The 10,000-nt window shown below is 45.4% G+C and overlaps 1 protein-coding gene across 2 annotated transcripts in view; it reads right to left on the bottom strand.

Annotated features, from left to right (window-relative positions):
- Window positions 1-6,944: 6,944 nt before the first annotated feature.
- The window catches only part of ephb1 (EPH receptor B1), a 94,778-nt gene continuing 91,722 nt past the window's right edge, over window positions 6,945-10,000 (bottom strand). For both annotated transcript variants that reach the window (XM_084008150.1, XM_084008149.1), the window contains exon 15: window positions 6,945-10,000. This exon is cut by the window's right edge and continues 861 nt beyond it. The gene's annotated coding sequence lies outside the window, so the exon portion shown is untranslated.

The following is a 10,000-nucleotide window of genomic DNA, read 5'->3' on the forward strand; positions in this document are numbered from 1 at the left end:
TGTCTATGGAACGCACCACTCAACGCTGCGAGCATCTGTTAAGATGGCAGGTGCTGTTTAAAAGCACTCGTTACTACCATTACATAGCAGCACTGTTTCACTGCTCTGCATAACTCTGCTGCTCATGCATCACTATTGTGCTGTAGAGTCCGAACGGAAGATACCGTAGAGTTATCTGTGAGTGTTGGGAAACAGCTGAGGAGGCTTGTAATGAGTCATGAGAATGTTATGATATTAATACAGATAGATCTAACGTGTATCTATCCTCCTTGACACGAAGGTCTCAAGGCAAACTGGTGGGAGATTTGCATATCTTTACCCCCCTCATTAGAGAGAGGTCAGCATCGGCCCGGCATCATCTGCTCTTTCATCACCCGGCGAGGGCCGTCCAGAGAATGACAACGTTTACCCTCCCCCACTTACCCGGAGCAAAGACTTCAGAAGGCCTTTCAATAATACAGCACTCTGCCGGGGGTTTGCACTTCCATTTTTTAAGGGGTTGGATGTGATAAAACCCCCACTGACGTGTCCCTTTACAGACCACGGAGACGCGGAGAGGGAAAACGTGTAGCTCCTGCACCGGCCGGAAACATGCGAGCCGCTCGGAGGCCCAAAAGGTTATGAGTTATATAAAGTTGATGTCGGAGAGATGGGAAGTGTATGACCTTCATCGCTCACTTTCCATTTTTCTCTTCCACCCTCTCCCCTCCTGTTCTGCAAGCCGTGAAGCAAAGAAGCTTTGTGTGAGTGAGTGTGTGTGTGTGTGTGTGTGTGTGTGTGTGTGTGTGTGTGTGTGTGTGTGTGTGTGTGTGTGTGTGTGTGTGTGAACTCTCTAATTAGGGAGACCTTGACGGCTGGATCTCATCCGTTGTTCGTCTTCATTTTGGTGGGAAAATATTTCATTGATTTTTTTTGCAGCAATCGAAGGCGGGCGGAACTGAGAGGGGCTCTGTGTGGGATTAGACTCTGCGGGGGTTCCTGGGATGGGTGGGGAGCTCGTGAGGTGTGTGTGTGTGTGTGTGTGTGTGTGTGTGTGTGTGTGTGTGTATAAAGTCACTCTTCATAACCCCTACCTCTTCTCACCTTCCCAAAGAACCAATTACGGCTGTGATCCTCGAGCCTTCATAACTCACCTCTCCCTCCAGCTCCCATTGTGCGGTACCTGACTGTCTCTGCTCACTCTGTGATGACAGATGTTTGTCGTTTTAACAAACATCTGGGTTTCCACCACGGCTTTTTGTTTGTGTTCTCTCTGGTGTGTGACGACAAGATGGCCATGTTCTCCTGATCAAATCAAATCAAGCGCTTGTCAAAACGTCTTTTTGTAATGCTAGCGGATGCTAAGCAGCGGAGCGACACTTACCTGGGTGAAGTGGGTTAACTGTATATATATATATATATATATATATATATATATATATATATATATATATATATATATGTATATGTATATGTATATATCTGTATCTTACAGTAAGAAGGATGAGGCTGTAGCCCCCCCCCCCCCGTCCTCCTGTCACTCCAGCCTGTCTCTAAATGATGTCTTACCGCTGCAGGTGCCAACCACACTGAAATGATTATTCCTGCCACACAGAAGATTGCTTTTGGTAATTATATGTATCATAATTATATTTGATGAACTCCTCCGAGACATAAAATCTCATTTGACCCAGGTGCCGGATTTCTCTTCCTATACAGAAAAAAGAGGGATGTCCTCTATTAAAAGAGATACACTTTGAATCTTGCGACTGACATCCTGATTAAGCAAAGCAGCGTCTCCACGTTCACGAATCCACTGAGGTCCGTCAATAACTTAATTACCCAACAAGTAAAATGCAAATTCTCCATCATTACAGCGGGATGAATTGAGCAGGATTAACTACTTTGAAGGAATTTGCCTTTTGAAGCAAGAAAAAGAAGCTGAAGGTCAACAACTGTTCATTCAGACGGCACAGTGTTTGAAGTGTTGGGTGGAGACTCATTGTTATAGCCTGACATCATGAGTCTATCTCTCTAATATTCAAAGTCTCTTTGTGTTATTTCACTATTCTTATTTCAGTGTACAGTACCATTGTTTGAGTATAACATTTATAATATAGTATGTTGAAAAAAGTTGTTTAAACGTTGTAATATAATGTGTTCAAAACAGTAATGAAGGCGTTTAAAAATGGATGGTGGGACGGAACCATAAACCTTAATTCTCTTGGTTGGACAATGTGTCTACCTCTTTGCTTCCCTTATCTTCAGTATCTGACTATGAAAGTCTCCCAGCCTTGGATCTGAACCCACCACCTTGTATTCCCCATCCTGTCGTTTATCACCATGAGCTATTTATTACATGATTAACACGTTTGACTGATTATTAGGAGAATAATGGAAGGAGACAAGAAGCAACACCAGATCAGGGCAATGTCGCTGAGGCTCAGAGACAATCGCAGCGTGAAAGTCTTCTTAGTGGATAAGATGCCAGCAGAGGCCCCGCCCTCCAAGAACAAGGTCAGAGGCCCCGCCCTCCAAGAACAAGGTCAGAGGCTCCGCCCTCCAAGTACAAGGTCAGAGGCCCCGCCCTCCAAGAACAAGGTCAGAGGCCCCGCCCTCCAAGAACAAGGTCAGAGGCCCCGCCCTCCAAGAACAAGGTCAGAGGCTCCGCCCTCCAAGTACAAGGTCAGAGGCTCCGCCCTCCAAGTACAAGGTCAGAGGCCCCGCCCTCCAAGTACAAGGTCAGAGGCTCCGCCCTCCAAGTACAAGGTCAGAGGCTCCGCCCTCCAAGTACAAGGTCAGAGGCCCCGCCCTCCAAGTACAAGGTCAGAGGCTCCACCCTCCAAGTACAAGGTCAGAGGCCCCGCCATCCAAGTACAAGGTCAGAGGTCCCGCCCTCCAAGTACAAGGTCGACTGAGAGTGAAATTACATTCACAATACTTTCGTGGACTGTATTTTGTTCAACTTGTGGACGGATAATGATGTAATTATTGATTTTTATATTTGGGGTTGATATGGTTACACATGATACAAAAACATATATGCACTATATGGTTGCCATGGTAGAAGCATCAGGGCCAATAGATCCCCCTTAATGCCACACAATGTTTACTTTAAAAGGTAAAATTTGTAAAGATGTAATGGAGTAATGTCTACCTGAGCAAATAATGAGGTCACTCTCCCGCCGTGTGTATTGTTATCCGAGCTTCGCATGCTTTTAGGCTCACAGCCGCTCTGCTCTGCACTTCCACAGCGTTTACAGCCGATATCTCCGACTGATGGTGTTGTTGCAGAATTGTGGCATACAAACACACACAGAACATAACGAATGCAAATGCTTCCATTAAATGGTTCGATGAGTGTGAAACCAGAGTCATCACATATCCAGCCAATAGAAACGATCCATGGAAGACTGATGTGTGAGGCAGCACTCGCCATCGCAACGATCAGGAGAAATACAACTAGAATAACTGCGTTTCATCCATTCAGAGCTCCAGTGGTTCATGGCTGTTTCCTCTTCATGCTATATGGTGTTACTTCTATAAAACAGATGAAACCACGGCAGAGCCAAGCTTTTCCCAGACCCAAAGATCCCTGTAAATATGCACACGGCTTACCGAGGCCCGGCCAGCCGAGCTGACATTCAGGCCTCAAACAATCTCACAAGGCAAACAAGCGGTGGCTGGGGGATCAACTCGACTCCTTACGTTACCTTCTCTGTGTTTAACTAAATAAATGTCTTTTTAAAAGAATGTTCAGTATATCATCCCTGTCTCTCCGTCTCGTGGTCCTAAGTTCACGATGTTCCTCCTTCACTCAGTATTCCCTCCAGGTCCTCTCCTCCCACTCTGATCCCCCACCTCTGCAGGAGTTCCCCCCCGCTGTGCACCAATCCCTTCTCTCTCAGGTGAGTTCTCAGGGAATATTGATCAAGGCAGAGATTTGCTGCTGAGAAGTCACTTTTTTTTCAAACTTCCTGTGACTTTAATGTGAAATAAAGTGAGCCGACTCCCTCGTCAGTGATAAACACCACCAACGCTCATCTCTGTCTCCATCTCTTCATCGTCTTATTATTCCTCTTATCGTAAACACACACACACACACTCACAATGTGAAAGGGCTCATTGTCACAAGGGCACACATCGTTCACTATCTCTGTAATTACTCTGATTAAAGTGGCAAACCGCTCCAATTAAGCTAAAGGCATAGGGGAAGGATCCCGTAAAGAACATCGCCATAACAACGCTCGTTACATCTGTGTGAGTACGAGCAGAGTACAAGTGCAATCAAAGTATCCGCATGACCTTGAACTGTCTCCTGCACCATATATATATATATATATACGCTGCAGCTTCCTCTGTGACTGTTTAACTCCTTTCAAAGATCAGATCCATTAAAGTTTTAGATTTGCTGAAGTTAAACGACCAGAGTACTGACATCTGGGGAAGCAGCAGTTCTCTCATTAGAACCGCTTGGTGGCCAACATTACACACTTCAGACTAAAGTCGTATAATTTCCCCCCTTAAAAATAATCAAACTTGATTTGAATTGAAATATCACACCTGCATGACCTCTGACCTCTGCATTTGGCATGAGGAACATTGGTCTTCTGTAAAGCGCTCTCGGGAGTAAGACACTTCGACTAAAACATTCCTTTTTTGCTGGATTTGAATATGATTCGTGAGTGAAAAACAAAAGAAAATACTAGATTCATACTTATTGCAGATGTGCATTTGATTTCTAAGCTGTCTGAAACCAGAGACGGACCCTGGTACATCTGAGCCCAGGCTTTATTTCTCTCTATTAATAAAGAGAACATTTCTGCTGTGGAAGATTCATATTCCTACAGACTTCTTTGAAATAATCAGAGGCAGACCAATTCAAGTTAAGGAGGCCTGTACTCTCCAACCACAATAACAGAATTATTTGGTGCAGAGAAACTCAAAGCCTTTTCTACTGTAGCTTCAATTAGAAGAGAACAGTCGACACGTAGAACATGCTCTTTTATCCATTCTAACATGTTGTAATCAACCAAGGCTACATCAGAACCGCTCACTACTCGAAAACATGAAAATCATCAATAAAATCCACACCGTCCGTCTCGAAATATAGACTTTACTTCTAATTGTCTTGAGCGTTAGACAAGTTGAGACATCATCTTTGTACTTTCTGCCCAAACTTCTGGAAGGGACTTCATTATTCCTGGAATAGTTTCTGTAATCCAGTGAGTACTTTGGCCCTGGGGGAGTAGAGAGCATGAGCCTTATCAACTCCTAATTATGGAGTCTCCTCTCTTATAGCAGCCGGCCACCAATCAGAGGCTGTGATGAGCCAGCTGGGTTGCATGGATGCAGGGGGAGGCGACCGAGCGATGGTTGGAAATCCTGCAGATCCAGGATGTGGAATCTATCTCGGAGCCTGATCTCCTGAGGCTGTGGAGCGTGGCGGGACCGCCTGCCACCGGGTCCCACCCTGCCAGCGACAGCCCAGCATTCAGCAGGCTTATTACGGGGGGGGGCGGGGGTAGATTTGGCCGGGGCTTTGGGTCTTACTCTAAGGAGGCTCCAGGGATTTTCAGCCTGACCGGGGGCCGGCCTCTGGAGCTCCCGTGGCGGCGGAGCATGACCGGGAGGATAGCAGTGTTGTTAGCCAGCCGGGTGTGTGGGGGTGTCGGACCTCTTCCTGGCGTCGCAGCCAAGGACGAGCTGTTTCGACAAGAAGAGCCGGCACAGATCACCAGGACCAGGACCGGGCCTGGGTCTGCTTTCCTGTTTGAGTTCAGCCTCAAGAGATCCCACACACAGTCATCACGCTATAAGATGATAGTTCAATTTAAGATCCGATCCTTGCAGTCAATGATTCAAACGGATAAAAACACTGAAATAAAACACTTCCTTGTTCCGTACTTGACTTGCCCTTCAAAGACTTGACGTGGACTCCCCAACACCCAACCGCCCACAGAGGAAGATAAAAACCAGACATGAAACTTTCACTACTTCCAGTAAAAACGCCTCAAATTTACTCTTTACTTCAAACTTCTTTACGTTTTTTATTAACACCACGTCAAAGGGTCTGTAGCAGGAAACAAGGAGCCGCCGCTTTCACCGCACGTTTCCGTGACATCACTGCATCGTCCTCATAAAAGCACTTAACTTAACTTCACAGACCTGAAAAGTCAGTCGGCACAGCAGAGTCTCCGCTAATATGAAGCTGGATATTATCAATCCGTCAGAGTCGGTATACAGTAGCCCAGTTAAAATATTATCACTTTTCATGGAGAGTCCTTTTTTGGGGTTTATTAGCAGCTGATGACTTTCATACGACGGCGTATCAGAGCCACTGTAGGAAAAAACTGAGTCGAGAGAAGGGGGCGATATTCAGGGGGAAAAAGTGGGAAATTTGCCACTTTATAAATATATATCGCCGATATAAACAAGTTGCTGGGTTCCGCTAACATTGGATGTTTGCCGTTGCCATTGCTATGACAACAAGTGAAAGCTACCGCTAGCATCTTAGCCCAACCGCCCCGATCAATAAACACCCATAAGGTGACAACATGTCCTCATATGAATAAAACCAACAATAAGCATCAACATCATCACCCTAAGGACCTTAACGAGGCGTTGTCACATGATGTATTAATTACAAACATACATGTACATTCATGTGGAAGTTAGCTAGCATAGATGCCGGTTGTTAGCATTGTAATAAACTCGTAAATTTGCCACTTTTTCCCCTGAATATTGCCCCCCTTTCTCGGCTCCGTATTTTTTTTACCTACAGTGACCCTGATACGCCAATGTGGCAAAAACGCTGTTCATTTCCTCCTCCAGTATGAAACGGAGCATTTAGTCGTGTTGCTGGATAAAAAAAAACAAACTCTTTCCTCTCCAGCGTTTCCCTGAATCTGAATGAAACACAGAATCACAGCGCTCATTGAGTCACGGACTTGAACACGATGGACTTGTTTTCAAGGCGTTTATTGAGTGCATTTTTAGTACAATAGTTCTCAGAAAGTTACAGCTTACAAACTCTTGACACATACTCGTCACAATTTACAAGTGGTAGCTATACAGAAACCCGAAAAAAGGAAACTTCTCACGCTCTAAACGATGTACCTGTGCACACGGAAATGTCTGTACACACAAATGTGCCCGCTATGCACACACACACACACACACACACACACACACACACACACACACACACACACACACACACACACACACACACACACACACACACACTCTCTCACACACACAAATAAACAAAGTATGACATGTGCACGGCTCCACTATCCATTGTGTACCATAGAGGGGGGAGGGTTCTTCCTGGTTCTTTCTGTGTGTCTTTGTGTGTGAAACAGAACGGAGTAGGTTAATAAGTGTTTTGCAGGGCGTCCTTTCAGGTCATTTTAAAGGTACAGTCCTGACCTATAAACGACATGGAGACCGGCGAGGAAACACCGTTACAGCGCCGTGAAACCTTTAACGAGCTCCGTTCTCTCGCTGTCTGAGTGTCGGAGTGCGATGATTCCTCGTTAAAACCTGCCTCTCCATCCATCACACCGCCGCGTCATCCCATTCGTAGACACGACACACGGGAAAGAATGGAGGATTACACCGTTTGCATCATGAAAAAACATTCTGTCGTCTCGTTTGAGGTCGAAAAGCAGAACACGACGAGGACGGAGCCGAGCGGACGATGAATCATTGGCTTCGGGGAAAAAAAGAAAAAGATTTACGCCAATCTCAAGGAGCATGTGCATATTATAAGACTGATAAATGCAAGAGAAAGCAATTGGTTTTTTTGCTATGAGGCAAACCAGATTGTGATTACAGTACGTTCCGATACCGCATTGAAAACAAAGAAATTAACATTTCACAATGACAAAGATGTGGTGATAAAAGCAGCTGATTCACTTCCATGATGCGACTTTTTGACTTTCACGTCTGTCCTGAGACTCCACCCTCCTGTAAACTGACTCCTCCCCCCTCATCTGTCAGGTTTCTCTTCATTAAGCATCAGAGTGGAAACCAGGCATGGCCAGAACATAATTGAGGGTTCCTACCACCAGTTTGCCTGTTGGATGAGGGGGGAGCGTGGCCGTGGCCCGGGATAGCTCGGTTACACCGCGGATGGACGAGCTGGAGACGTGCCAGCTAGCGGGGGAGTGGCCGAGGAGGGACGGGAGGCTGATTTGAGAGGTGAGGCTACTTCATAATCTGCTAATGGGTCTGCCATCAATTTCTAATTATGGACGCAAGGTGAATAGAACCGTATTCACTCATCTCTTCAAACAGGGCCAAAGGGGATTTCATCAGAGTCACAACGGCTCCTGCAAAGAGGGGATTCTTCCACAGATGGAGATAATCTGTGAGCTGAGACACAGAGATGGATTATCACCACAGGAATATCCAGTTTGCTTTAACTTTTAAAGGCCAGTGTTGTTATAACGTCATCAACATTTATTATTTATCAAAATATAACACTTCCTCATCGCTTTCCCAAAGGCTGAGCCAGAAGGACCTGCAAGAAAAGAGAAACCATCACACCGCACCGACCAATCACAGACGAGCATCCCCAGACTCCAAACAGGAAGGAATCATCCTCGTGCATCATCCGGAACGATCCTCAAAAATCTATTCCAAACCGCCGCAGTGTCGCTTCACACACAGTCACCCGAGGCGTCCCTCGGGAACGATGTCGACGTCGAGCAATCAAACACGAGCAAAGTCGTCTTTCTACCAAACAGAGAGAGGGCTTCGTATACACAGGGTCGCCCGGGAAGTTGGAATATTTTGCAAATGTCTTGTCTTTTATAGCGGCAGACAAACGTGATGCATGAATTCATTTCACCTGCGTTATTGGGACACATCATGTGATCATTGCACCTGTTGAAAAGTGATGACTGACGCATTTAAATAGGAATAACCTACGACGGCGTATCAGAGCCACTGTAGGAAAAACAAACAAACACGGAGTCGAGAGAAGGGGGCGATATTCAGAGGAAATAAGTGGCAAATTTGCAAGGTTATAAAGTAGCAAATTTGTTGACTTGTTGTCATAGCAACAGCAAACATCCGCTCAAGCAACTTGTTTACTTCCTCTATGACAAGTGAAAGCTACCGCTAGCATCTTAGCCCAACGATCAATAAACACCCATAAGATGACAACATGTCCTCATATGAATAAAACCAACAATAAGCATCAACATCGTCACCCTAAGGACCTTAACGAGGCGTCGTACACTCATGGGAAGTTAGCAAGCATAAATGCCGGTTGTTAGCATCGTAATTAACTCGTGAATTTCCGACTTTTTCTCTCTGAATATTGCCCCCCAGATCTCCACTCTGTTTTTGTTTGTTTTAGACCAACTGGATCTGCCTGAAGTAAAGTCCAGGGTGATTTGAGGTTCTCTATCATGGATTTGTGGGTGGAGCCGAGGCGCGATGACTCCTCCCCCATTCTGGTAGCTGAGCCCAACACAATGAAACAACAGAACAAAAGAGAAATAAAAACATACAACATTTCTGTACAAGTAAGTGCTCACCAGCAAGAGACAGCATGTGTACACCCACATTAAACATGACCTCCAATAGATGGATATTTCTGTCAATTATTTTTAACTCCTACAGCAAGTTTTCATATAGATCTACAATACCATTTGATTTGCCCGTGGTTCCTTTTTTAATGTTTTTCCCCAGCTTCGGGTTCCAGTCAGGTTTGACGCCCCCTAGAGTCCGTTGTTGGGTCTGCAGAAGGGGAGCCAGGGCTCCGTATAGGGAATCTACACATCGCATGTGTCTATCACAATCTAGTCCACAAACGTGTCTTTGCCAAAAATGCAAGCAGAGAGTTCTGTACATACATATTCATACGTATCACCTTCAATATGAAGGTTTATTATGAAAGATATAATCATATTCAGCGAGAGATAAACGTGTGTATAATCTCTGACTCTGGGTGGCGCTGGTGTCAGAAGTCCTTCCACCCACGACTCCACAGGTAGTGTTAAAG

This window comes from Eutrigla gurnardus, assembly GCF_963514095.1.
Source record: "Eutrigla gurnardus genome assembly, chromosome: 4".
NCBI classification, from domain to species: Eukaryota; Metazoa; Chordata; class Actinopteri; order Perciformes; family Triglidae; genus Eutrigla; species Eutrigla gurnardus.